This window comes from Aquarana catesbeiana, linkage group LG07, assembly GCF_042186555.1.
Source record: "Aquarana catesbeiana isolate 2022-GZ linkage group LG07, ASM4218655v1, whole genome shotgun sequence".
In the NCBI taxonomy this organism is placed as follows: Eukaryota; Metazoa; Chordata; class Amphibia; order Anura; family Ranidae; genus Aquarana; species Aquarana catesbeiana.
This window is the reverse complement of record NC_133330.1, coordinates 141742266-141767417: the sequence shown is the minus strand read 5'-3', so window position 1 is coordinate 141767417 and position 25152 is coordinate 141742266.

Here is a 25152-nt window from a genome sequence, read left to right as displayed (position 1 = left end):
TGTGAGGGCTCTGTGTACTCTGTCCAGTTCTAAACGTTCAATAGGGATATCTGGCTTTAGTTCTTGTAATAGAGCAGTAATAGTAGATTGCAGGTCTGTCACAGTTTCAGGTATTCCCCTTATGCGCAAGTTTGAACGTCTGGCTCTATTTTCGTAATCTTCGAGCTTAGTTTGAAGTATTAAATTCTCTTTTTTTAATTGTTCCAATTCTGTTATATTTTCTTGGGTTGTAATTTCAATTTCATCCATTTTTATTTCTAAGGCTGCGGTGCGGTTTCCCAGCTCTCTTATTTCTTTGGTTAGGCTTTTTGTTATTTGGTCTGAGGTTTGTTTTAAAGCCTTATGAAGCATCTTTTCAAATTGTAATAATATTTCTGGGGATACTGAGGAGGCTTGTGGAGAAGTTTGTGAGAGGATTTGTTCTGTATCTGACTCAAATGGAGAGTCTTGCTGTGACATTTTCTGTCTGTGAGAGCGCCCTGATGCTGTATCTTGTGAGCTGACTAGAGCTGCTTCAGCTGCAGTGAGTGCCTGTGAGCTCTTTGTGAGGTGATTTTTATTTCTGCCACGGTTTCCTCCCAGTACCATATTTCCTGCCCAAACTTTCACAGTTTGTTCCCTGGGGCAAAAAGGTTCAAATGGATACCTTTTGAGCCTGCAGGCTCCGCTTTGTCCTTCTCTTCTCTCCTCAGCGGTGTGGAGCTCTAACAATGCATGTCTGCTCCGCTAGGCTCCGCCTCCTGCCCCTTTTATCATTTTATTTTTATTTGATTTTGGTTTTTAACACTAAGTTACAATAGGGTAGCGCCATCTCCCCATTTCTTCTATACTCACTTCTCCTTTGGGTGACAAAATTCTTGCCGCTCAGGTCCATGCTCCTCCTGAGAAACCTTGTCACCACTGCTTTGTCCCTGAGAGTCTCCATACTGCCATGCTCCAGACTTACCATTCACCGAAGGCTGCTGGCCACCCTGGGAAGAATCAACTCTTTTGGGCCATTACTCAACAATTCTGGTGGCCTAGTCTACATGCTGATGTAGCCGCCTTCGTAGCTGCTTGTTCCGTGTGTGCTCAGAGTAAGACACCACATTACCTTCCAGTGGGCCTCCTACAACCCATACCCAATGGAGAGAGGCCTTGGACCCACCTGTCCATGGATTTCATTGTGGAGTTACCCAACTCTCAGGGCAACAAAGTTATCCTTATGGTGGTTGATCGGTTCTCGAAGATGTCTCATTGTATTCCACTTACTAATTTGCCCATATCTAAGGAACTGGCTTCCATTTTTGCTTAGGAGATCTTTCGCTTACATGGGCTACCCAAGGTGATCATCTCGGACAGGGGTAGTCAGTTTGTGTCCTGGTTCTGGCAAGCCTTTTGTGCACAGTTGGGAATTCAGCTTTCTTTTTCCCCTGCGTATCACCCACAGTCTAATGGGGCCGCAAAACGAGCCAACCATGCTGTTGAGCAGTTTCTACGTTGCTATATTTCTGATCATCATAATAACTGGTCAGACCTTTTACCTTGGGCGGAGTTTGCTCACAATAGTGCCTTGAATTTTGCTTCCCAATTGTCCCCGTTTATGGCAAACTATTAAACTATGGTTTCCAACGGGAAAGATAAAAACACTTAACTTCATGAGAGCAAATTTTCCAAGGATGAGGGCTGCTCTCCAGGATTTAGACTGGGAGGGAATATTTGCATTGATAAACACAGAACAGAAATGGGAATTCTCTTAGGGACAGGGGGCGTGACCGGATGTGTGAGCGAGTGGTGCGGTGAGATGTGTAGCGGCGTGGAGTGAGAGGAATCGTGTGCTCTCCCTCCACCCCCCTGTAAGGCAAGCATGTGACTTATGGAGTCCGTGCTCTGGTGATGTGACACGGAGTAGCGGTGGAGCAGTGCAGTGAGGGAGGAGTGACGGGAGGAGTGACGGGCAGCCACTCTGGTGATATCCCGGGGGACACTCGAGAGGCTCCGAGACTCTGACTCACTCCGAGCTAACCCGATCTCCTGTCTGCAGCTTGGAGTGATGTCACATGCTGTGTGCCGCACACTGTTTGCAAGACACCCCGAGGGCAGAGGATATTAGCCGCTTGATGCTGGGAAAATCACTGGAGGGCTCCCAAATGGACAGTGTGAGCCTGTACCTGGAACGGGCATTGGGAGTGAGAGAAACTCTCCTTGCTAAGGAGCAAATAAGAAGGTCACATGAGTAAGGAGGAGTTGCAGTGTTTAAAAGAACGTTGTTTGATGCCTAAGGCTATCCTAATGTTATCACAGAAGCCAGGTAAACCATGCATACATTTTTTCTACTAAAGTTTTTATGCTAAGAACCAACTCAGTGTAAGTACTTACAAGGTGTTCTGAGGCTAGGCATTATTGTTTGATGAGTTAGCAAAGTTGCATAAAGTCGCATACACCAGAGACTGTGTATATTAATCTCAGGCCGTTAAATAAAGACTCTCAATAAGGTTATCTTGTGTAGATAAAGTGAGTAGTATAGTGACTGTGCGTGTGCGTACATTAGAGTCGGAAATATCGTAAAACTACAACTGTTCCCCTGATTCCTATACTAAACGGTCATACTGGCTTGGGGCTATCCCCTTATCCCTGCTATTTAAGGAGGGAAGGTGAAGGAAGGAAGAAGGAAGGAAAAACAATAGAAATAAGATGCAGCACTTACGTTCTTCCAAGGATAAAAACTCCCAGCAAACGCCCGCAGCCGCAGCCTCAGCAGATGCAAAACTGGAGCAATATGCACACACCCCTGCTCAGACTCCACCTAAGAAGGGGTCACAGTCTAAATCACAACAAGGGGGCTCAGTGGACAGAAAAAGCCTTGGCCAGGGCCAGAGCCAGTTAGCAGTTACCGCACCGCAAGCCCAGTCAATAAAATCACAAAGCAATAAAAGTCTGGGAATGCGTGAACAAAATGTAAAGGTAGACGTATCAGCTGAGTTTGGCTTACCTTCAGAGAAGGAACCAAAACTAATGGACGTATTTTTGGCAGTGAATGCATGCAACGGATCACTTAAGGATCTATGTGAGCAAATGAAGGGATTAAAAGAGGATCTGATTCTAGTCAGACAGGATCTGCAAAAAACAGCGGAGAGAACAACAGTCTTGGAAGGAAGAGTAAGCCAGATAGAAGATGATATATCCCCATTAATAAAAGAAATGAAAAGTATGAAGGAACAGATTTCCAAGCACGCCTCCAAAATGGAGGAGATGGAGAACAGGAGCCGAAGGGACAATGTGAGGCTGGTGGGCCTCCCTTAACCACTTAAGGACCGCCTCACGCCGATGTACGTCGGCAAGGCGGCACGGGCAGGCAAAAATCACATACACGTGATTTGCCTCCCGCAGGTGGGGGGTCCAATCGGACCCCCCCCCCGGTGCCCGAGGCGGTCCTCTTTTGTCCCCCGGCAATCGGAGGTGAGGAGGAGGCCATCCGTTCGTGGCCCCCCCTCGCGATCGCCGCCGGCCAATCAGATCATTTCCTTTGCTGCTGTATGCTAAACAGCAGCAAAGGAAATGATGTAATCTCTCCTCTCTTTTCCGTTCCGGCGCCGAGGAGAGAAGACTGTAATGTGAGTGAAAACACACACACAGTAGAACATGCCAGGCACACAAAACACCCCGATCCCCCCCCTGATCGCCCCCCGATCACCCCCCAATCACCCCTCCCCCCCTGTCACAAACTGACACCAGCAGTTTTTTTTTTTTTTTCTGATTACTGCATTGGTGTCAGTTTGTGACAGTTACAGTGTTAGGACAGTTAGGGTTAGCCCCCTGTAGGTCTAGGGTACCCCCCTAACCCCCCCTAATAAAGTTTTAACCCTTGATCACCCCACCGTCACCAGTGTCACTAAGCGATCATTTTTCTGATCGCTGTATTAGTGTCAATGGTTCCGCTAGTTAGGGACGTAAATATTTAGGTTCGCCGTCAGCGTTTTATAGCGTCAGGGACCCCCATATACTATCTAATAAATGTTTTAACCCCTTGATTGCCCCCTAGTTAACCCTTTCACCACTGATCACCGTATAACTGTTACGGGTGACGCTGGTTAGTTCGTTTATTTTTTATAGTGTCAGGGCACCCGCCGTTTATTACCTAATAAAGGTTTTGCCCCCTGATCGCCCGGCGGTGATATGCGTTGCCCCAGGCAGCGTCAGATTAGCGCCAGTACCGCTAACACCCACGCACGCAGCATACGCCTTCCTTAGTGGTATAGTATCTGAACGCATCAATATCTGATCCAATCAGATCTATACTAGCGTCCCCAGCAGTTTAGGGTTCCCAAAAACGCAGTGTTAGCGGGATCAGCCCAGATACCTGCTAGCACCTGCATTTTGCCCCTCCGCCTGGCCCAGCCCAGCCCACCCAAGTGCAGTATCGATCGATCACTGTCACTTACAAAACACTAAACGCATAACTGCAGCGTTCGCAGAGTCAGGCCTGATCCCTGCGATCACTAATAGTTTTTTTGGTAGCATTTTGGTGAACTGGCAAGCACCAGCCCCAAGCAGCGTCAGATTAGCGCCAGTACTGCTAACACCCACGCACGCACCGTACACCTCCCTTAGTGGTATAGTATCTGAACGGATCAATATCTGATCCGATCAGGTCTATACTAGCGTCCCCAGCAGTTTAGGGTTCCCAAAAACGCAGTGTTAGCGGGATCAGCCCAGATACCTGCTAGCACCTGCGTTTTGCCCCTCCGCCCAGCCCAGCCCACCCAAGTGCAGTATCGATCGATCACTGTCATTTACAAAACACTAAATGCATAACTGCAGCGTTCGCAGAGTCAGGCCTGATCCCTGCGATCGCTAACACTTTTTTTAGTAGCATTTTGGTGAACTGGCAAGCACCAGCCCCAGGCAGCGTCAGGTTAGCGCCAGTACCACTAACACCCACGCACGCAGCATACGCCTCCCCTAGTGGTATAGTATCTGAACGGATCAATATCTGATCCGATCAGGTCTATACTAGCGTCCCCAGCAGTTTAGGGTTCCCAAAAACACAGTGTTAGCGGGATCAGCCCAGATACCTGCTAGCACCTGTGTTTTGCCCCTCCGCCCAGCCCAGCCCACCCAAGTGCAGTATCGATCGATCACTGTTATTTACAAAACACTAAATGCATAACTGCAGCGTTCGCAGAGTCAGGCCTGATCCCTGCGATCGCTAACACTTTTTTTGGTAGCATTTTGGTGAACTGGCAAGCACCAGCCCCAGGCAGCGTCAGGTTAGCGCCAGTACCACTAACACCCACGCACGCAGCATACGCCTCCCTTAGTGGTATAGTATCTGAACGGATCAATATCTGATCCGATCAGATCTTAGTTACATAGTTACATAGTAGGTGAGGTTGAAAAAAGACACAAGTCCATCAAGTCCAACCTATGTGTGTGATTATGTGTCAGTATTGCATTGTATATCCCTGTATGTTGTGGTCATTCAGGTGCTTATCTAATAGTTTCTTGAAGCTATCAATGCTTCCCGCTGAGACCACCGCCTGTGGAAGGGAATTCCACATCCTTGCCGCTCTTACAGTAAAGAACCCTCTACGTAGTTTAAGGTTAAACCTCTTTTCTTCTAATTTTAATGAGTGGCCACGAGTCTTGGTAAACTCTCTTCTGCGAAAAAGTTTTATCCCTATTGTGGGGTCACCAGTCAATTGTAAATTGAAATCATATCCCCTCTCAAGGGTCTCTTCTCCAGAGAGAATAAGTTCAGTGCTCGCAACCTTTCCTCATAACTAAGATCCTCCAGACCCTTTATTAGCTTTGTTGCCCTTCTTTGTACTCGCTCCATTTCCAGTACATCCTTCATGAGGACTGGTGCCCAGAACTGGACTGCATACTTTAGGTGCGGCCGGACCAGAGTCTTGTAGAGCGGGAGAATTATCGTTTTATCTCTGGAGTTGATCCCCCTTTTAATGCATGCCAATATTCTGTTTGCTTTGTTAGCAGCAGCTTGGCATTGCCTGCCATTGCTGAGCCTATCATCTACTAGGACCCCCAGGTCCTTTTCCATCCTAGATTCCCCCAGAGGTTCTCCCCCCAGTGTATAGATTGCATTCATATTTTTGCCACCCAAATGCATTATTTTACATTTTTCTACATTGAACCTCATTTGCCATGTAGTCGCCCACCCCATTAATTTGTTCAGGTCTTTTTGCAAGGTTTCCACGTCCTGCAGAGAAGTTATTGCCCTGCTTAGCTTAGTATCGTCTGCAAATACAGAGATTGAACTGTTTATCCCATCCTCCAGATCGTTTATGAACAAATTAAATAGGACTGGTCCCAGCACAGAACCCTGGGGAACCCCACTACCCACCCCTGACCATTCTGAGTACTCCCCATTTATCACCACCCTCTGAACTCGCCCTTGTAGCCAGTTTTCAATCCATGTACTCACCCTATGGTCCATGCCAACGGACCTTATTTTGTACAGTAAACGTTTATGGGGAACTGTGTCAAATGCTTTTGCAAAATCCAGATACACCACGTCTACAGGCCTTCCTTTATCTAGATGGCAACTCACCTCCTCATAGAAGGTTAATAGATTGGTTTGGCAAGAACGATTCTTCATGAATCCATGCTGATTACTGCTAATGATATCGTTCGTATTACTAAAATCCTGTATATAGTCCCTTATCATCCCCTCCAAGAGTTTACATACTATCGATGTTAGGCTAACTGGTCTGTAATTCCCAGGGATGTATTTTGGGCCCTTTTTAAATATTGGTGCTACATTGGCTTTTCTCCAATCAGCTGGTACCATTCCAGTCAGTAGACTATCTGTAAAAATTAGGAACAACGGTCTGGCAATCACTTGACTGAGTTCCCTAAGTACCCTCGGATGCAAGCCATCTGGTCCCGGTGATTTATTAATGTTAAGTTTCTCAAGTCTAATTTTAATTCCATCCTCTGTTAACCATGGAGGTGATTCCTGTGTTGTGTCATGAGGATAAACACTGCAGTTTTGGTTACTGAAGCCCCCCGATTCACTCGTGAAGACTGAGGAGAAGAATAAATTCAATACCTTCGCCATCTCCCCATCCTTTGTAACCAGATGTCCTTCCTCATTCTTTATGGGGCCAATATGGTCTGTCCTCCCTTTTTTACTGTTTACATACTTAAAGAATTTCTTGGGATTTTTTTTGCTCTCCTCCGCTATGTGTCTTTCATGTTCTATCTTAGCTGTCCTAATTGCACCTTTACATTTCCTGTTGCATTCTTTATAAAGTCTGAATGCTGAGGATGATCCCTCAACCTTGAATTTTTTGAAGGCCTTCTCCTTTGCTTTTATATGCATTTTTACATTGGAGTTAAGCCATCCAGGACTTTTGTTCGCTCTTTTAAATTTATTACCCAATGGGATACATTGGCTAATGCCCTTATTTAATATGCTCTTAAAGCAAACCCATCTCTCCTCCGTATTCTTTGTTCCTAATATTTTATCCCAGTTTATGCCTTTTAGCAAGGTTTGTAGTTTAGGGAAGTTGGCTCTTTTGAAATTCAGTGTCTTTGTATTCCCTTTATGTTTCTTATTTGTGTGATTTATACTGAAACTAATTGACCTGTGATCGCTGTTACCTAAATTGCCCCGCATTTCCACATCCGTGATCAGGTCTGTATTGTTGGTAATCAGTAGATCCACTAATGTTTTATTTCTAGTTGGTGCATCTACCATCTGACCCATAAAATTGTCCTGCAAGACATTAAGGAACTGGCGAGCCTTAAATGAATGCGCGGTTCCCTCCGCCCAGTCTATGTCTGGATAATTAAAATCCCCCATTATGATAACACTTCCCATCCTTGCTGCTACTCCAATTTGTGATAGGAGATCCGTCTCCACTTCCTCCCTCAGGTTAGGGGGCCTATAGCATACTCCCAGTATTATTTTCCCCTTAGCTTTATCCCTTTGGAGCTCTACCCATAAGGATTCCACCTCCTCTCTAGCTCCCTCAGTGATGTCATCTCTCACATTCACATTATTCTTGATATATAGGCATACCCCTCCCCCTTTTTTACCCTCTCTATCCTTGCGGTATAGGGTATACCCTTGAATGTTTGCCAGCCAATCATGAGAGCTGTTGAACCAGGTCTCTGAAATTCCCACAAAATCCAAATCCTCCTCGTACAACAGTATCTCTAGTTCACCTATCTTATCCGCCATGCTCCTGGCATTGGTGAACATGCCACATAGTTTAGACCGGTCGCATATTGTCTTCGTATTGGGTGTTTCGAGATTGCAACTAGGACTTGCTACTATACTCACCTTGTGTTTTTGTGCTTTGGTTAACCTACCACTAATGCCCCCAATACTACCCTCTGGAATATCTTCCGCGCTGGCTATCTCTGCCTCTGGACCCTCCCCCCCATCGCCTAGTTTAAAAACCCCTCTAACTTTTTGGCCATCTTCCTTCCCAGCAGATCTATACTAGCGTCCCCAGCAGTTTAGGGTTCCCAAAAACGCAGTGTTAGCGGGATCAGCCCAGATATCTGCTAGCACCTGCGTTTTGCCCCTCTGCCCAGCCCAGCCCACCCAAGTGCAGTATCGATCGATCACTGTCACTTACAAAAACACTAAACACATAACTGCAGCATTCACAGAGTCAGGCCTGATCCCTGCGATCGCTAACAGTTTTTTTGGTAGCGTTTTGGTGAACTGGCAAGCACCAGCGGCCTAGTACACCCCGGTCGTAGTCAAACCCGCACTACAGTAACACTTGGTGACGTGGCGAGTCCCATAAGTGCAGCTCAAGCTGGTGAGGTGGCAAGCACAAGTAGTGTCCCGCTGCCACCAAGAAGACAAACACATGCCCGTCGTGCCCATAGTGCCCTTCCTGCTGCATTCGCCAATCCTAATTGGGAACCCACCACTTCTGCAGCGCCCGTACTTCCCCCATTCACATCCCCAACCAAATGCAGTCAGCTGCATGAGAGGCATTTTCTTTATGTCCTCCCGAGTACCCCTACCCAACGAACCTCCCCAAAAAAGATGTTGTGTCTGCAGCAAGCACGGATATAGGCGTGACACCCGCTATTATTGTCCCTCCTGTCCTGACAATCCTGGTCTTTGCATTGGTGAATGTTTTGAACGCTACCATTCACTAGTTGAGTATTAGCGTAGGGTACAGCATTGCACAGACTAGGCACACTTTCACAGGGTCTCCCAAGATGCCATCGCATTTTGAGAGACCCAAACCTGGAACCGGTTACAGTTATAAAAGTTAGTTACAAAAAAAGTGTAAAAAAAAAAAAAAAAATATATAAAATAAAAAAAAATAGTTGTCGTTTTATTGTTCTCTCTCTATTCTCTCTCTATTGTTCTGCTCTTTTTTACTGTATTCTATTCTGCAATGTTTTATTGTTATTATGTTTAATCATGTTTGTTTTTCAGGTATGCAATTTTTTATACTTTACCGTTTACTGTGCTTTATTGTTAACCATTTTTTTGTCTTCAGGTACGCCATTCACGACTTTGAGTGGTTATACCAGAATGATGCCTGCAGGTTTAGGTATCATCTTGGTATCATTCTTTTCAGCCAGCGGTCGGCTTTCATGTAAAAGCAATCCTAGTGGCTAATTAGCCTCTAGACTGCCTTTACAAGCCGTGGGAGGGAATGCCCCCCCCCCACCGTCTTCTGTGTTTTTCTCTGGCTCTCCTGTCTCAACAGGGAACCTGAGAATGCAGCCGGTGATTCAGCCAGCTGACCATAGAGCTGATCAGAGACCAGAGTGGCTCCAAACATCTCTATGGCCTAAGAAACCAGAAGCTACGAGCATTTTATGACTTAGATTTCGCCGGATGTAAACAGCGCCATTGGGAAATTGGGGAAGCATTTTATCACACCGATCTTGGTGTGGTCAGATGCTTTGAGGGCAGAGGAGAGATCTAGGGTCTAATAGACCCCAATTTTTTCAAAAAAGAGTACCTGTCACTACCTATTGCTATCATAGGGGATATTTACATTCCCCGAGATAACAATAAAAATGATTAAAAAAAAAAAAAAATGAAAGGAACAGTTTAAAAATAAGATAAAAAAGCAAAAAAATAATAAAAAAAAAAAAAAAAAAAGCACCCCTGTCGCCCCCTGCTCTTGCGCTAAGTCGAACGCAAGCGGCGGTCTGTCGTCACGTAAACAGCAATTGCACCATGTATGTGAGGTATCACCGCGAAGGTCAGATTGAGGGCAGTAATTTTTGCAGTAGACCTCCTCTGTAAATCTAAAGTGGTAACCTGTAAAGGCTTTTAAAGGCTTTTAAAAATGTATTTATTTTGTTGCCACTGCACGTTTGTGTGCAATTGTAAAGCATGTCATGTTTGGTATCCATGTACTCGGCCTAAGATCATCTTTATTATTTCATTAAACATTTGGGCAATATAGTGTGTTTTAGTGCATTAAAATTTAAAAAAGTGTGTTTTTTCCCCAAAAAATGCGTTTGAAAAATCGCTGCGCAAATACTGTATGAAAAAAAAAAATTAAACACCCACCATTTTAATCTGTAGGGCATTTTCTTTAAAAAAATATATAATGTTTTGGGGTTCAAAGTAATTTTCTTGCAAAAAAAAATAACTTTTTCATGTAAACAAAAAGTGTCAGAAAGGGCTTTGTCTTCAAGTGGTTAGAAGAGTGAGTGATGTGTGACATAAACTTCTAAATGTTGTGCATAAAATGCCAGGACAGTTCAAAACCCCCCCCAAATGACCCCATTTTGGAAAGTAGACACCCCAAGCTATTTGCTGAGAGGCATGTCGAGTCCATGGAATATTTTATATTGCGACACAAGTTGCGGGAAAGAGACAAAATTTTTTTTTTTTGCACAAAGTTGTCACTAAATGATATATTGCTCAAACATGCCATGGGAATATGTGAAATTACACCCCAAAATACATTCTGCTGCTTCTCCTGAGTACAGGGATACCACATGTGTGAGACTTTTTGGGAGCCTAGCCGCGCACGGGACCCCGAAAACTAAGCAGGCTTTCTAAGGGCGTGAATTTTTGATTTCACTCTTCACTGCCTATCACAGTTTCGGAGGCCATGGAATGCCCAGGTGGCACAAAACCCCCCCCAAATGACCCCATTTTGGAAAGTAGACACCCAAAGCTATTTGCTGAGAGGTATAGTGAGTATTTTGCAGACCTCACTTTTTGTCACAAAGTTTTGAAAATTGAAAAAAGAAAAAAAAAGTGTTTTTTCTTGTTTTTCTTCATTTTCAAAAACAAATGAGAGCTGCAAAATACTCACCATGCCTCTCAGCAAATAGCTTGGGGTGTCTACTTTCCAAAATGGGGTCATTTGGGGGGTTTTGTGCCACCTGGGCATTCCATGGCCTCCGAAACTGTGATAGGCAGTGAAGAGTGAAATCAAAAATTCACTCCCTTAGAAATCCTGAAGGCGGTGATTGGTTTTCAGGGCCCCGTACGCGGCTAGGCTCCCAAAAAGTCCCACACATGTGGTATCCCCATACTCAGGAGAAGCAGCTAAATGTATTTTGGGGTGCAATTCCACATATGCCCATGGCCTGTGTGAGCAATATATCATTTAGTGACAACTTTGTGCAAAAAAAAATGTGTCACTTTCCCGCAACTTGTGTCAAAATATAAAATATTCCATGGACTCAATATGCCTCTCAGCAAATAGCTTGGGGTGTCTACTTTCCAAAATGGGGTCATTTGGGGGGGTTTTGTGCCACCTGGGCATTCCATGGCCTCCGAAACTGTGATAGGCAGTGAAGAGTGAAATCAAAAATTTACACCCTTAGAAATCCTGAAGGCGGTGATTGGTTTTCGGGGCCCCGTACGTGGCTAGGCTCCCAAAAAGTCCCACACATGTGGTATCCCCGTACTCAGGAGAAGTAGCTGAATGTATTTTGGGGTGCAATTCCACATAGGCCCATGGCCTGTGTGAGCAATATATCATTTAGTGACAACTTTTTGTAAATATTTTTTTTTTTTTGTCATTATTCAATCACTTGGGACAAAAAAAATAAATATTCAATGGGTTCAACATGCCTCTCAGCAATTTCCTTGGGGTGTCTACTTTCCAAAATGGGGTCATTTGGGGGGTTTTGTACTGCCCTGCCATTTTAGCACCTCAAAAAATGACATAGGCAGTCATAAACTAAAAGCTGTGTAAATTCCAGAAAATGTACCCTAGTTTGTAGACACTATAACTTTTGCGCAAACCAATAAATATACGCTTATTGACATTTTTTTTACCAAAGACATGTGGCCGAATACATTTTGGCCTAAATGTATGACTAAAATTGAGTTTATTGGATTTTTTTTATAACAAAAAGTAGAAAATATCATTTTTTTTCAAAATTTTCGGTCTTTTTCCGTTTATAGCGCAAAAAATAAAAACTGCAGAGGTGATCAAATACCATCAAAAGAAAGCTCTATTTGTGGGAAGAAAAGGACGCAAATTTCGTTTGGGTACAGCATTGCATGACCGCGCAATTAGCAGTTAAAGCGACGCAGTGCCAAATTGGAAAAAGACCTCTGGTCCTTAGGCAGCTTAATGGTCCAGGGCTCAAGTGGTTGAAAGAGTGAGGGCCCCAACCCTATAGAGTTCCTAGAAAACTGGCTGGTTGATCTCTTTGGAAAAGATTCATTCTCAATGATGTTCTCGATCGTCAGAGCGCACAGAGTAGATTTAGATTTCCTAGACCATTGTTGATAAGGTTTTTGATTATAAGGATAAAGTGTCATTGTTGCGGAAAACAAGGGAGGCGGGAAATATTCTTTTCAACGGTTCTAAAATCTCATTTTACTCTGATTTCTCGCCGGATCTTCAGAAACATAGAGCAGAGTTTATACAGTCTAAGCGTACATTACAAAAATTTAAGCTCACTTATGCCCTTCTCTACCCAGCAAAATTACGTGTAAATGCGCTGGGGGGAACCCAGTTTTTTGACTCGCCAGCTGAGGTAGAGAAGTGGCTGGAAGAGAACAAGGAGAAACTGTAGTTAAACCAAGGAAGGAGGGAATTGGAGAAGGGGCTTGGTTGTTTCTTTCTTTTCTGAAGAAATAGGTGGAGGGGGGGTTAGATACACACGGATGAGGTATGTAGAGTGATGGATGGAAGTGTATATGAGGAACAGGTGATGTAGGAAATGGTCACTATAAGGCCCCTTATGGTACACCTAGATAGGTGGTGGGGGGAAGGGGGGGTTGGGGGACGGTTGGGGGGAGGAGGGGAGGAGGGGAATGGGGGAGGGATGGTGGGGGGAAAGGGGAGGTAAGATAGGTGATGATCGATTATCAGCACGGGGGAAGTGTGGATTAAATGAGAGTCAAAGCACCAAGGGTATATCACTAAAGAATTTTATAGGAAAATATGGTTGTTCTTGTAAGATAATACACAAAGTAATAATTTTTGGCATAGGAAAACACTGTTTGAAACTCACATGTAATATTTTGGAAGGCGAATTTACTCATATTAGAAGCACTGTTTAAAATTATAAAAGGTAATGCAAACGAGTTGTGTGCACAGGGATATTATCACAAAATATTTGATATTAGCGTAGGGTATAGATACAAAATTAATATAAATTTATTTTGGAACAGGAACTTACGACAGCTGTTTATATATTCCTTACCTCTATATGCACGTTAAAACACTCAATATAGGATCCTGTAATGTTAGGGGCTTGGGGACATCGGCCAAAAAAGCAGCAGTGTTCTCAATGTTGGAGAAATATGGAGTTGAGCTGGTCTGCCTGCAGGAAACACACCTAACTAAACATACGGCCAGCAACTGCAAAATAGGAAATACCGACTTAAGTTTCACTCGGTATATTCCTCTTTTTGTAGAGGGGTAAGTATTATGGTGAAATCTGGGGTGGCCTTTTCCTGCAGCCGACCGGCATAGATGAGAATGGTCGATATATTTTTTTGTATTTCGCAATTGGAAGCAGCAAGTATGTAGTGGCAAACATCTATATTCCCCCACCATTTAAAGTGGACGTAAACCCAATGTCATCCCTTCTAAACTACTGTCATAGGGGTTATCTATAAGGATATACATGCCTCCTGCATGTATCTTTACCTGTTAAATGTCTCCTCTCTGTCTGTTATGAGAGCTGAAAAACTGCAGATTCTGTGGGTGGGTCTGTTGTCTGCAGCTCGGTGGGTGGAGTCGTGATGTCAGTAGACTCCCCGCCCACCTCTACACTCCCCTTGTCAATATGCATTTTCTCCTGTGTATTTCTAACAGAACTTCTGCTATGATCTCTAACATCCAGTGAAAAGACAGGAAAGTAACCACATGACTTCAGCATGCTAAATCATGCTGAGGTGTGGAACAGCCAATCCTTGCAGAGCTGCTGAAGAAAGGAGTGGGGGAGGGAATTAAAAAATCATGCCTGTGTCTTAGGCTGTCACTCACAGCAAGGGGGAGTATTTGACAAAGTTTTTGTCAGTTTGTCAAGATTTCTCTCACTGAACAATAAAAGAGGATTACTCAGAGATGGATTAACTCTGTGTGGCAAGACTGGGCTCAAATGATAGGAAATCTTATACTCTACAATATGATATCTAAAAAAAAAAAAAAAAAAAATTTCGGGTTTACATCCACTTTAAAATTGATGTTATGTTCAGATTAAATGAATTTCTGTTAGATAAGGAAGAAGTACCAGTTATAGTAGTGGGGGACTTTAATGGGGTCCTAGACAAAAAGTTGGGCTGATGGATATTTGGAGGGCGCGGAACCCTGGAGTCCAACAGTATTCCTGCTATTCAACTTCATATTCCACGCTTTCCAGGATAGATATGGCATTGGGTAATAATAGAGCACTTCAGATTACAGAGAAGATTGTATATATGCCAAGAGGAATATCAGATCATTCTCCAATAGTCCCCACATTAAAATTAGGGGGGAGAAGTGCCCAGAGGGAGTGGAAAATAAACCCATATTGGTTTGAATTAATTAAAAAAGCAGATGATGAAGGTACAGCAGCGGCTGGGATTTTGTGGGATACCCTGAAGGCATATCTTAGAGGAGTCCTGATCCAGCAGGTAGCTAAATTTAAAAAGGAGGCTAAGGTATGGGAAGAAAATATCCAAAGAGAGGTACTAGAAGCTGAGAATAACTATGTAACGGACCCATCATCTGAAAGGGAAAAAGCATGGTTGGATAAACAACAAGATTATAAGATTGCGATTATGCGGAGGGTTGAGATTAGACGACTCTTCTTGCGGCAGTCCTCCTTTGCAGAGGGTGAAAGTGTGGGAAAGATGTTGGCGCAGCTGGTGAAGTCTAATTCCCCACCTTCCACTATCTCTACTATTAGATCCCCAGGAGGAGAGATTCTATCTGACACCATAAAGATATTGCAGGTATTTAGGGATTAGTATAAAAATCTCTATATGGCCCAAAAGGTGGGGGTAGAGGGTGTATTGGAAGACTTCCTAGGCAACCTGGAAATTCCGACCATTACGCAAGAAGAAAGAGAAGAGTTGGAATCCCCAATAACTTTAGTAGAACTTCAACAGGCAGTAACTAGCATGGCAAATCAAAAGTCCCCTGGTCCAGATGGTCTTCCGGCTATTATGGAGAAATATTACTCCTGGAGCTTTTAAAAGCATTGGAGGGAGCATCCATGGAGGGAAGATTGCCCGCTTCAATGCTAGAGGCAACCATTATACTTACCTAATTTGAGATAACTTGAGGGGTAATGGGAGGGGTAGGAAAGAAGGGGGGGTTAAGGGGTAATGCTAGGTTTATAACACTGGGAACAGGTGAAGCTAGTGGGATGGAAGAGCTTTCTGACCCCCTTGGTCTTTATCACTCATCTTACTGTCTTTTAACACAATATGCCTTCACTTCTTGATTATTTATTAACCTTATTGTGAAAGAGAACATTGTGTACTTACTTTTTAATTGATTTGTTAACTCTTGGAGAAAGAGAAAGGAAGGGGAAATAATGATTGAATAAAGGGGGGGGGGAGAAAGAAAAGGCCACAAGCTACTATGATGTGATAATGAGATGGGATAAAAATGAACTATAATGGTGAATTAAGCCTCTCAAAAGAACTTGCTGAAGTAGCAAAAAAAAAGAAAAAAAAAAGAAATGGTAATTCTTCAAAAAGACTGTTTGGGACCTCACTGCAAAGTATATTCCCATGGGCAATAAGTTTAAAAGGCTAAAAAACAAAACCTATGTGGCTCACAGCCAAAGTTAAAAAAGCTATAAACAATAAGAAAAGAGCTTTTAAAAAAATATAAAAATGAAGGAACACTAGTGTCGTTTAAATGTTACAAAGAATTTAACAGAATATATAAAAAGGAAATCAAGGATGCAAAAATTCAAAACGAACGCTAGATTGCAAAATATAGTAGGTCTGAACATGTAGGCCCTTTACAAAATAATCTAGAGTGGGTGACTGGGGACAAAGAGAAGGCAAATTTATTAAATACTTTCTTCAGCTCTGTGTATACAAAAGAGCATGACGGAGCTCATGTCCATAATGGGAATGGTAGTGACACAGCCCCGAATGATCCACAATGGCTCAAAAGTGATATGGTTCAGAAATATTTAGACAGAATAAAGGTGGATAAAGCACCTGGACCTGATAGCATCCACCCACGGATCCTAAAAGAATTGAGCTCTGTAATTTCAAAGCCATTGTATCTAATTTTTAGGGACTCATTAATGACTGGAATAGTACCACTGGATTGGCGCAGGGCAAACGTGGTGCCTATATTTATAAAGGGATCAAAGTCTTTACCAAGTAACTATAGACCTGTTAGTTTAATTTCTATAGTTGGGAAGATACTCGAGCGTTTAATAAAAGACCACATAGACGAGTTCTTGCTGGAAAAAAACATTTTAAGAAACAGACAGCATGGTTTCATGAAAGACAGAAGTTGTCAGACAAACCTGATTTCTTTTTATGAAGAGGTAAGTAAAACCTTGCACAGAGGGGTGGTTGTGGACGTGGTATACTTGGATTTTGCAAAAGCGTTCAACACAGTTCCCCACACATGGCTCATGTGTAAGGTAAAGTCTACAGGCTTAGAAATATCAGTTTGTAAATGGATAGAAAACTGGCTAAAAGACAGAATTCAGAGAGTAGTAGTTAATGATTCTTACTCTGAATGGTCTAAGGTTATCAGTGGTGTACCCCAAAGTTCAGTGCTGGGACCCTTACTTTTTAATATCTTTATAAATGATATTGGGTCTGGGATCAAAAGGAACATTTCTTTCTGTCTTTGCAGATGACACCAAGCTATGCAGTGGAATAACGTCCTTATAGGATGTCAATTTACAAGCCGACCTCAATGCACTGTCTAATTGGGCGACTGTGGCAGATGAGGTTTAATGTTGAGAAATGTAAAGTTATGCACTTGGGGCTAAGAATATGCATGCATCATACATGCTAGGGGGAGTACAACTGGGGCAATCCGTGGTGGAGAAGGATCTGGGGGTTTTCAATAATAGCATGAAATGCCAAGCTGCGGTTTCCAAAGAGAGCAAAGTCCTTTCTTGTATTAAGAGAGGTATGGACTCCAGAGAGAGAGAGATAATTTTGCCCCTGTTCAAATCATTAGTAAGACCTCATCTGGAATAAGCTGTTCAGTTTTGGGCACCGGTTCTGAAAAAGGATATCGGGGAACTGGAGAAAGTGCAGAGAAGGGCAACCAAACTGATAAGAGGCATGGAGGAGCTCAGCTATGAGGAAAGATTAGAGGAACTGAATTTATTCACTCTTGAGAAGAGGAGAATAAGGGGGGATATGATCAACATGTTCAAATATATAAAGGGTCCATATAGTGAATGTGGTGTTGCATTGTTCTCTTTACGGTCAACCCAGAGGACACGGGGGCACTCTTTATGTCTAGAGGAAAAGAGATTTCATCTCCAAATACGCAAAGGTTTCTTCACAGTAAGACCTGTGAAAATGTGGAATAGACTCCTGCCAGAGGTGGTTCTGGCCAGCTCAGTAGATTGCTTTAAGAAAGGCCTGGATACTTTCCTAAATGTACACAATATAACTGGGTACTAACATTTATAGGTAAAGTTGATCCAGGGATCCGATTGCCTCTTGGGGGATCAGGAAGGAATTTTTTCCCCTGCTGTAGCAAATTGGAGCATGCTCTGCTGGGGTTTTTTGCCTTCCTCTGTATCAACTGAGGGTATAAAATTGGGTATATTGGATTGTACAATATTTTTTATTTTATTTTTTTTTTTTTTTAAGGTTGAACTAGATGGACTTGTGTCTTTTTTCGGCCTGACTAACTATGTAACTATGTAACCTTCCATGTTGCCTGACTCATTTGTTCCACTTGAGCACAAGTCCAGGAGGCTTTGCGACATGCCAATGATAGGTACAGACTCCATGCAGGATTAACCCAGTGGCTTACGCGTTAGACCTTCTTTCTAATATGCGTATCTCAAATGTATTCCATGTCTCCTTATTAAAACCTTTGGTCTGCAACTGCTTTACCACCTTGGTGCCACGTCCTCACCCAGTACAGGTTGAGAACCATGAGGAGTATGAAGGACAGTCCATTGTTGACTCCCATAGGTTCCGTGGGCGCATACAGTATCTGGTGCATTGGAAAAGGTACGGTCCGGAGACACGTTCTTGGGTCTCATCCTCGGATGTACATGCCCCTGTCCTCCTCCGTGCTTTCCATAGATGTTTTCCCATCAAACCCGGTGGTCCTCCGAGAGGGAGGAGGCGTCGAGGAAGTGGGTACTGTCAGGGCTGGGCGCAGGCTTCCTTCTCAGAGCAGGCCGCTCAGCTGTTGGTTAATTGCCAGCTCCAATCTTTTCCATAGTGACTCATCTGATAATGATATCCTGTTCGTCAGTCCTGCTGGTTACTTAGCTGTTCAGTTCAGTCCCTCTCTGCCTTCGCCTTGGTCAACACATCCAGAGACTCTCTCCTGTGTATCTGTTGAAGACTTGCTTGGCTGACGTCCCTTCTGATTCCTGATCCTGCTTGCTGTTCCAATACGCCGATTCTCTGGTTTTCTGATTTCCTGGCCTGTCCTGAAGTACGCTGATTTCTGTCTCCCTGACGTTGTGGCTTGTTTGACTATCCGTTCTGGATAATGAACTCTGGCTATGATTTGACTATGTTGCTCTGTTTGCATTTTACTATTATTATTATTATTATTATTAAACAAGTGTGATTTTAACTGCACTTCTCTCTCGGTCTGATTCATGGTTTCTGACACCAGCCTCATAATTAGAGTTAGTCAGTACTGGAAGCAGGGTATCATTCCCCAAACCCAGATCAATATTGGAGAGCTCCCCACGGGAGGAAGAGTAACAAGAAAACATACATAAATTGGGATGTTGTATCCTCCACACATCCTGAAGACCAACTTCCTCAAGCAACCGTGCCAATGCAGTAAGGCCTTTAGGCACAGGGAGCATAGCAGTGGTAGGTCCCACTAGCTTGTCAGAATCTAGGTAGTTATTAAAGTCACTTACCGCTAATAGCAGTAGGCCAGGAAATTGAGATATATAAGTTGCCATGGTCTTTAAGGTCTCATCCAAGAATGGTGGAGGGATGTACATACCCGCAATAATACATTTGAACCCATAAAGTGAGCATAAAACAAAAACAAATCGACCGTCAGGGTCAATCAGCACATTTGTAGAGGAGAACTGAGTCCCTTGACGCACAAGGACACTAACACCCCTGGAGTATAAGGAGTAAACTGAGTAAAATTGGTGACTAAATTGTCATTGTGAGAATTGGGGTGGGTCTCCAGATGAAAATTGTGTTTCTTGTAAGCATACTACAGTTCAGTCATTTAATGGTTCGGAGAACCGCCAGTCATTTAGTTGTGTTGCTCAGTCCCCTAACATTCCAGGACAATACTAAAATTTTCCTAGCCATTCAACCATAGATGGGAATACACAACCTTTGTAGGTAGAGACCAGTGATTCATGCAGTAGAGGAGGCTGAACAGCCTCAACAGGGGTATCACAATGTCTGGGGACCATCCAAGGCATTCGTAGTAGAACCATTTAGAGAGCAAGAGAAAAATTTCAGAGCAGTTTATATGTAGAGTCCATGAGAATAGGAACCAGTCAAGTATACTGTATGTATAGACCATAGAACCACACAAGGAGACCTGTGTTGAGCCAACCAGGCTCTCAAACTGAAAGGTAAAAAAACAAGCAGTCCACATAGAGAACTTCTCTGCAACAGTAAAAAAAGTAGTAACCAGAAGGAATATCCAACAGCAGCAGTAGGAAACCTTGGGCTATGCCAAAATGGAACTGGGCAATTGAAGAATACAGCATGTGCATAGAAAGATAATACTTTTTATTTTTATTTTTATTTTCATCACTATTGTTGTCCCCTTTTCCATGGTTTTCTTTTCTTCGGCTCTCTGCATCCTTTCTTTTCTTGACTTTACTTTCTCATCTATTTTCAACCATCTCTTTTGGTTTTCCAAATTCCTTGGTCCCAATCCCCCCCTTTTTTCCTTTTGTGTTTCTCTCTCTTCCTTTTGTTCTTTTTCAATTCCTGTTCTTCTCTTCTTGTCTTACTCACATTCCCCACATTCACTTCTCCTCCCCACCTCCCTGGATTGGATGCAATCTGCCTTGATGGGCAGGGCCAGCCGGCGTCATCTGTTTCCATGACATTGGCGGTCCCGGCACTGCAGTGTCCCCTGTTGCTTGGTCACCTCTAGCGCAACATCCGCATGCAACCGGTGATGACTGCTGTAGTCTGAGCCAACCTGTAAACATTTACACCCACAGGGGCGTCGATCTGTGTCCGGCCAGGGTGCGCTGACGTCATGCGTCTCCATGGCATTGGCGGCCTCCGGCACTACAGCGTCCCCGTTGCCTGGTTACCGACGTGGCATCGTGCATGCGCTATCGGCGATTGCCATTGGAATTTGCAACCACTAATCACTGCACTGGCGCCGATTGATATCTAGAGCATGAGATTGATATTGATGTTCCCTAGCAACGGGCCCGTCCTTACAGTGATTCAGGATCCACAATACCAAATCCTACATGACAAAACAGGTAGTGTCAGTGTTTTTTTTTGTGTTAACTCCTTCTTCACATATGTTTTTTTGGATCTGTTTAATTATGCTAACTTTTTGATTCTTTTTGGTGGGATTTGTGACGTCATACCTATCTGGGGGGTGGAAGGAGCTCAGGTTTTCTTTCTTTTCTGATTGGTTGATGGTTATTTATATTCTTTCCACTGTTACCCCATGTTTATCACATGCCTGACGAAGGGGTCCTGCGTGACTCAAAAACATTGCACCTTTCTTGTGTTGTGATCATGCAATAAACTACCCGTTTGGACGCCACTTTGTGCCGATCCATGGTGTGCTGGCAAATATCTACGTCATACAAAGATAATGGCAAAAGTAAGGGCTGGTCGTTGGCCCAAGGCAGCCCTCAAGGATCTTTCTTCCCTATCTAACCACTGCACTGCCAGAGTGGCCTTCTCAAAGAAATGTACCTCGTCTTTAGCCTCGACCCGTAACAGGTCTGGATAGAGCATTGCGTACTCCAGAGATCTCAGACGTTATTTCACAATATTAAACTGCTCTCTTTGTTTCTGCAGCTCAGCAGAGAAATCTGATATTAGGGAAATTTTTAAATTATCAATAGCCAGAGCACCAGTCATGGTACAAGCTTTAGAGAGTATGGCATCTGGGTCCTTATATTTAAGAAGTTTGAATAGAAAAGGGTGAGGATTTGCCGCTGGTGGTGGGGGGGCGAGCTGGAACCCTGTGAGCGCTTTTCACAGAAAACATTGGGGGGAAAGCATCATTGCCAAATATAGAAATCAACCATTTTTCAATAAATGTTCTTCTCCTTCACTCTTTCAGAGATGCCAATGGCACAGATGTGTTTACGTCTCAGCCTGTTTTGAAGATCCTCTAGGCGAGCAGAGTGTTGAGCCTTAAGATGAGTATTATAACTGAGGTCTCATTGCAGAGCTGCATTTTGATCCTCTAAAGAGCTAACTCGCCCCTCTAGAGCTGATGTTCTCTCCCCTAGCTTTTGCATATCCTGCCTAATAAATGTAATTTCCATTTTCACCCCTTTGAGTTCATCAGTAAGGGCAGCAATGGATGCATTTTCAGCTGTAACTGCTGAGAAAATATCTCAAAGGGTTGGTTCAAAATCCTCTATGATCCCTGCAGGCCCTGATGGCATGGCAAAGATGTCTGCCGGGGTATTGACTGTGTCACAATCTAGCCCAGATCCAGTGAAACCCTCAAGGAGGACTGTGTTTTTGTGCCACTGCCTTTTACTGTTCATTAGTGGTCTGCTGTGGACAGGTGCCATCTTGCCCCACAAGATCAGCAGACCGGACCTCTTTGAGCCACCTTGACATGATTGACAGCTGCGCAGAACCCCTTGTTGACTGGAGCAGTGGGAAGCCCCCGGAGCCGTCAGTGAAGCAAACAGTGCAAAGAAATCAGTGCCCTCAGGATAATGTGACGGATGCTCGGCGGAGAGAGTGCAGGAAGCATCCGGCTACATCCGCTGCTCAGTCACGCTCCCCCCCCCAGATCAACTTTACTTTTAAATATTTGCATCCAGATCCAGTTATATTATGTGCATTTAGGAAAAAATTTAGGCCTTTCTTAAAACAATCTACTGAGCTGGCCAGAACCAGCTCTTGAGTGAGTCTATTCCACATTTTCACAGCGCTTACTGTGAAGTAATCTTTCCATATTTACAAAATGAATCTCTTTTCCTCCAGATGTAAAGAGTGTCCCCTTATAACTCTACAACAAGTTTTGCTTGCTTTGGAAACTGCAGCTTGGCATTGCATTCTATTATAAAAGAAGAACTCCATCTTTCCACAGACTTTACATAGTTTGTTTGGGCCAAGCAGGCCCAATTGATGTGCAATTTATTTATTTGGTAACCTGGATGTCACTGCTACCCCTAACAGCCGGGAGAGCAGCCCATCTAGTAGGGGTAGTGAGGCTAGTGCAGGTAAAACTAGAGAGTTGGTAGTAATAGGGGGTTCTATAATCAGAAGGACTGATAGAATAATTTGTCGCCAGAATCGCCTCAACCAAATGGTTTGCTGTCTCCCTGGTGCTAGGGTTTGGCATGTGGTGGACCGGGTTAATAAATTACTGGGAGGGGCTGGGCATGACCCAGCTGTCTTGGTCAATGTTGGAACCAATGACAGAATACATGCCAGGTGGAGGTTCCTTAAGAATCAATTTAAAGAACTAGGCTGAAAGTTGAGGGGAAGGACCCCCAAGGTGATATTCTCTGAAATATTGCCTGTGCCATGCGCAACACAGGAAAGGCAGGGGGAGATTAGATTAGGGGGAGATTAGAGACCTGAATGCATGGTTTAAGACAGGGGTAGGCAACCTCACCCCCTCAGCTTTTTTGAAACTACAAGTCCCATGACACATTGCAAGAACCTAACAATCACAGGCATGACTCCGAGAGGCAGAGGCATGATGGGATGTATAGTTTCACTACAGCTGGGGGGCCTAGGTTGCCTACCCCTGGCTTAAGATCTGGTATAAGAAGGAAGGGTTTGGGTTTCTAGAGCACTGGGCTGACTTTTCATTTGGGTACAACCTATATGCTGAAGATGGTTTGCACCTGAATAAAAGTGAGTCTGCTGTGTTGGGGGAGAGGTTTATGTGAAGGTTGGAGGAGTATTTAAACTTGGATTGAGGGGGGAGGGCGAACTAGAATTCAATTGAGCAGACAGGTCAGTAAGGGGTCAGACATTAATGGAGGGTGGAATGAAGATAGATGGGGGGAGGGTTATGGCAGGTGACAAGAAGGTTTCCATGCTGCAAACAACCATTGGAAATTATCGTTATATTTGTACTACTAAAAAAGATATGCAAAACACCAGAGCAAAATGTGATAATGCATTAAAGTGTTTGTTCACCAATGCCAGAAGTCTGCCAAGCAAAATAGGTGAGTTGAAAGCTCTGGTGCATGAGGAGAGCTATAATGTAATCGGTATTGCTGAATCTTGGTTTCATTCATATAAATATACAAAAAGCAGTGCAGCGCAAACTGTTAATATAAAAAACAACAGTAATAATAAGAATAAAAGAAAGGGGTTCCACTAAGTGGACTTTACAGGCAACTATAAAAGAATATATATATGCAAAAATGATATAAAAAAACTATTTTATTTAAACATAATTAAAAATATAATGAAACATTGACACGCTAGTTTGTTACAATACAATTCATTATTATCATTATAGATGAAAATTTTTTTGAAAAGACCGCCTTACACCCAACACGTTTTGGGAAACGGTATAGTCCTTCAGGGGTGTAACGGAAGGAGAAATTCATCTAAAGCATAATTTAAAAATTGAATCAGTATTTTAAAATAAAAAGAGAATATTGCCATCATAACATGTAGAATTAAATGTTTGATTGTTATGATTCACTTACATAGGATTGAATGAAAGGGACGATTTTCAACGTTTCATTATAGTAACATTAAAAATGCAGATCGATAGCACAAAAATAGGAATTGCTGGTGGGGGGTGCTCCTTTAAGGCAGGGGTGCATTGAATGTGTCTGAAACAGACATGTATTTCAACAAGCTTAATATTAATAAAACATCCAAAAAACTGGAGGTTTTCTGCAGTTCTGAACAACAGCTGGCCAGGAGGATATACTGAGGCAGTAAGTGGATATCCCTAAAAAAGTATAAAGGAAAATATAACTGTAATATGGCTAAAATAGGAAAAAGGTGTATCATATTTTGAATGTGTGCTGTATCATCATGTATGTGAAAATTAACTAAATATACCTGGTAGTGTGGAGGATCTTGCTGATAAGGTTGATAACCAAACAAGGCAATTAATCAAAATCAGCCACTACAAAGAATAAATGAATAAATAAATGAATAATTGAAGGGATGGATCATGTTAAGATATAATTTAATTAAAGCTCTGAAGAGCATACAATATGGGCTTTATTAGTAATATAGATCAAATAAGAAGGATCCAACAGAGAAAAAATAAAGAAACAGTCTTAAAAAGACTTGATTTTACCCATGCATTTATATATGATAACAGCGGTGAATAGTATGGTAATGATAAGATCTTTTTACCTTGTTTTGCAAGAAGGATGGAAGAGAGCCGACCGCACATCCCAAACACCAGCAGATGA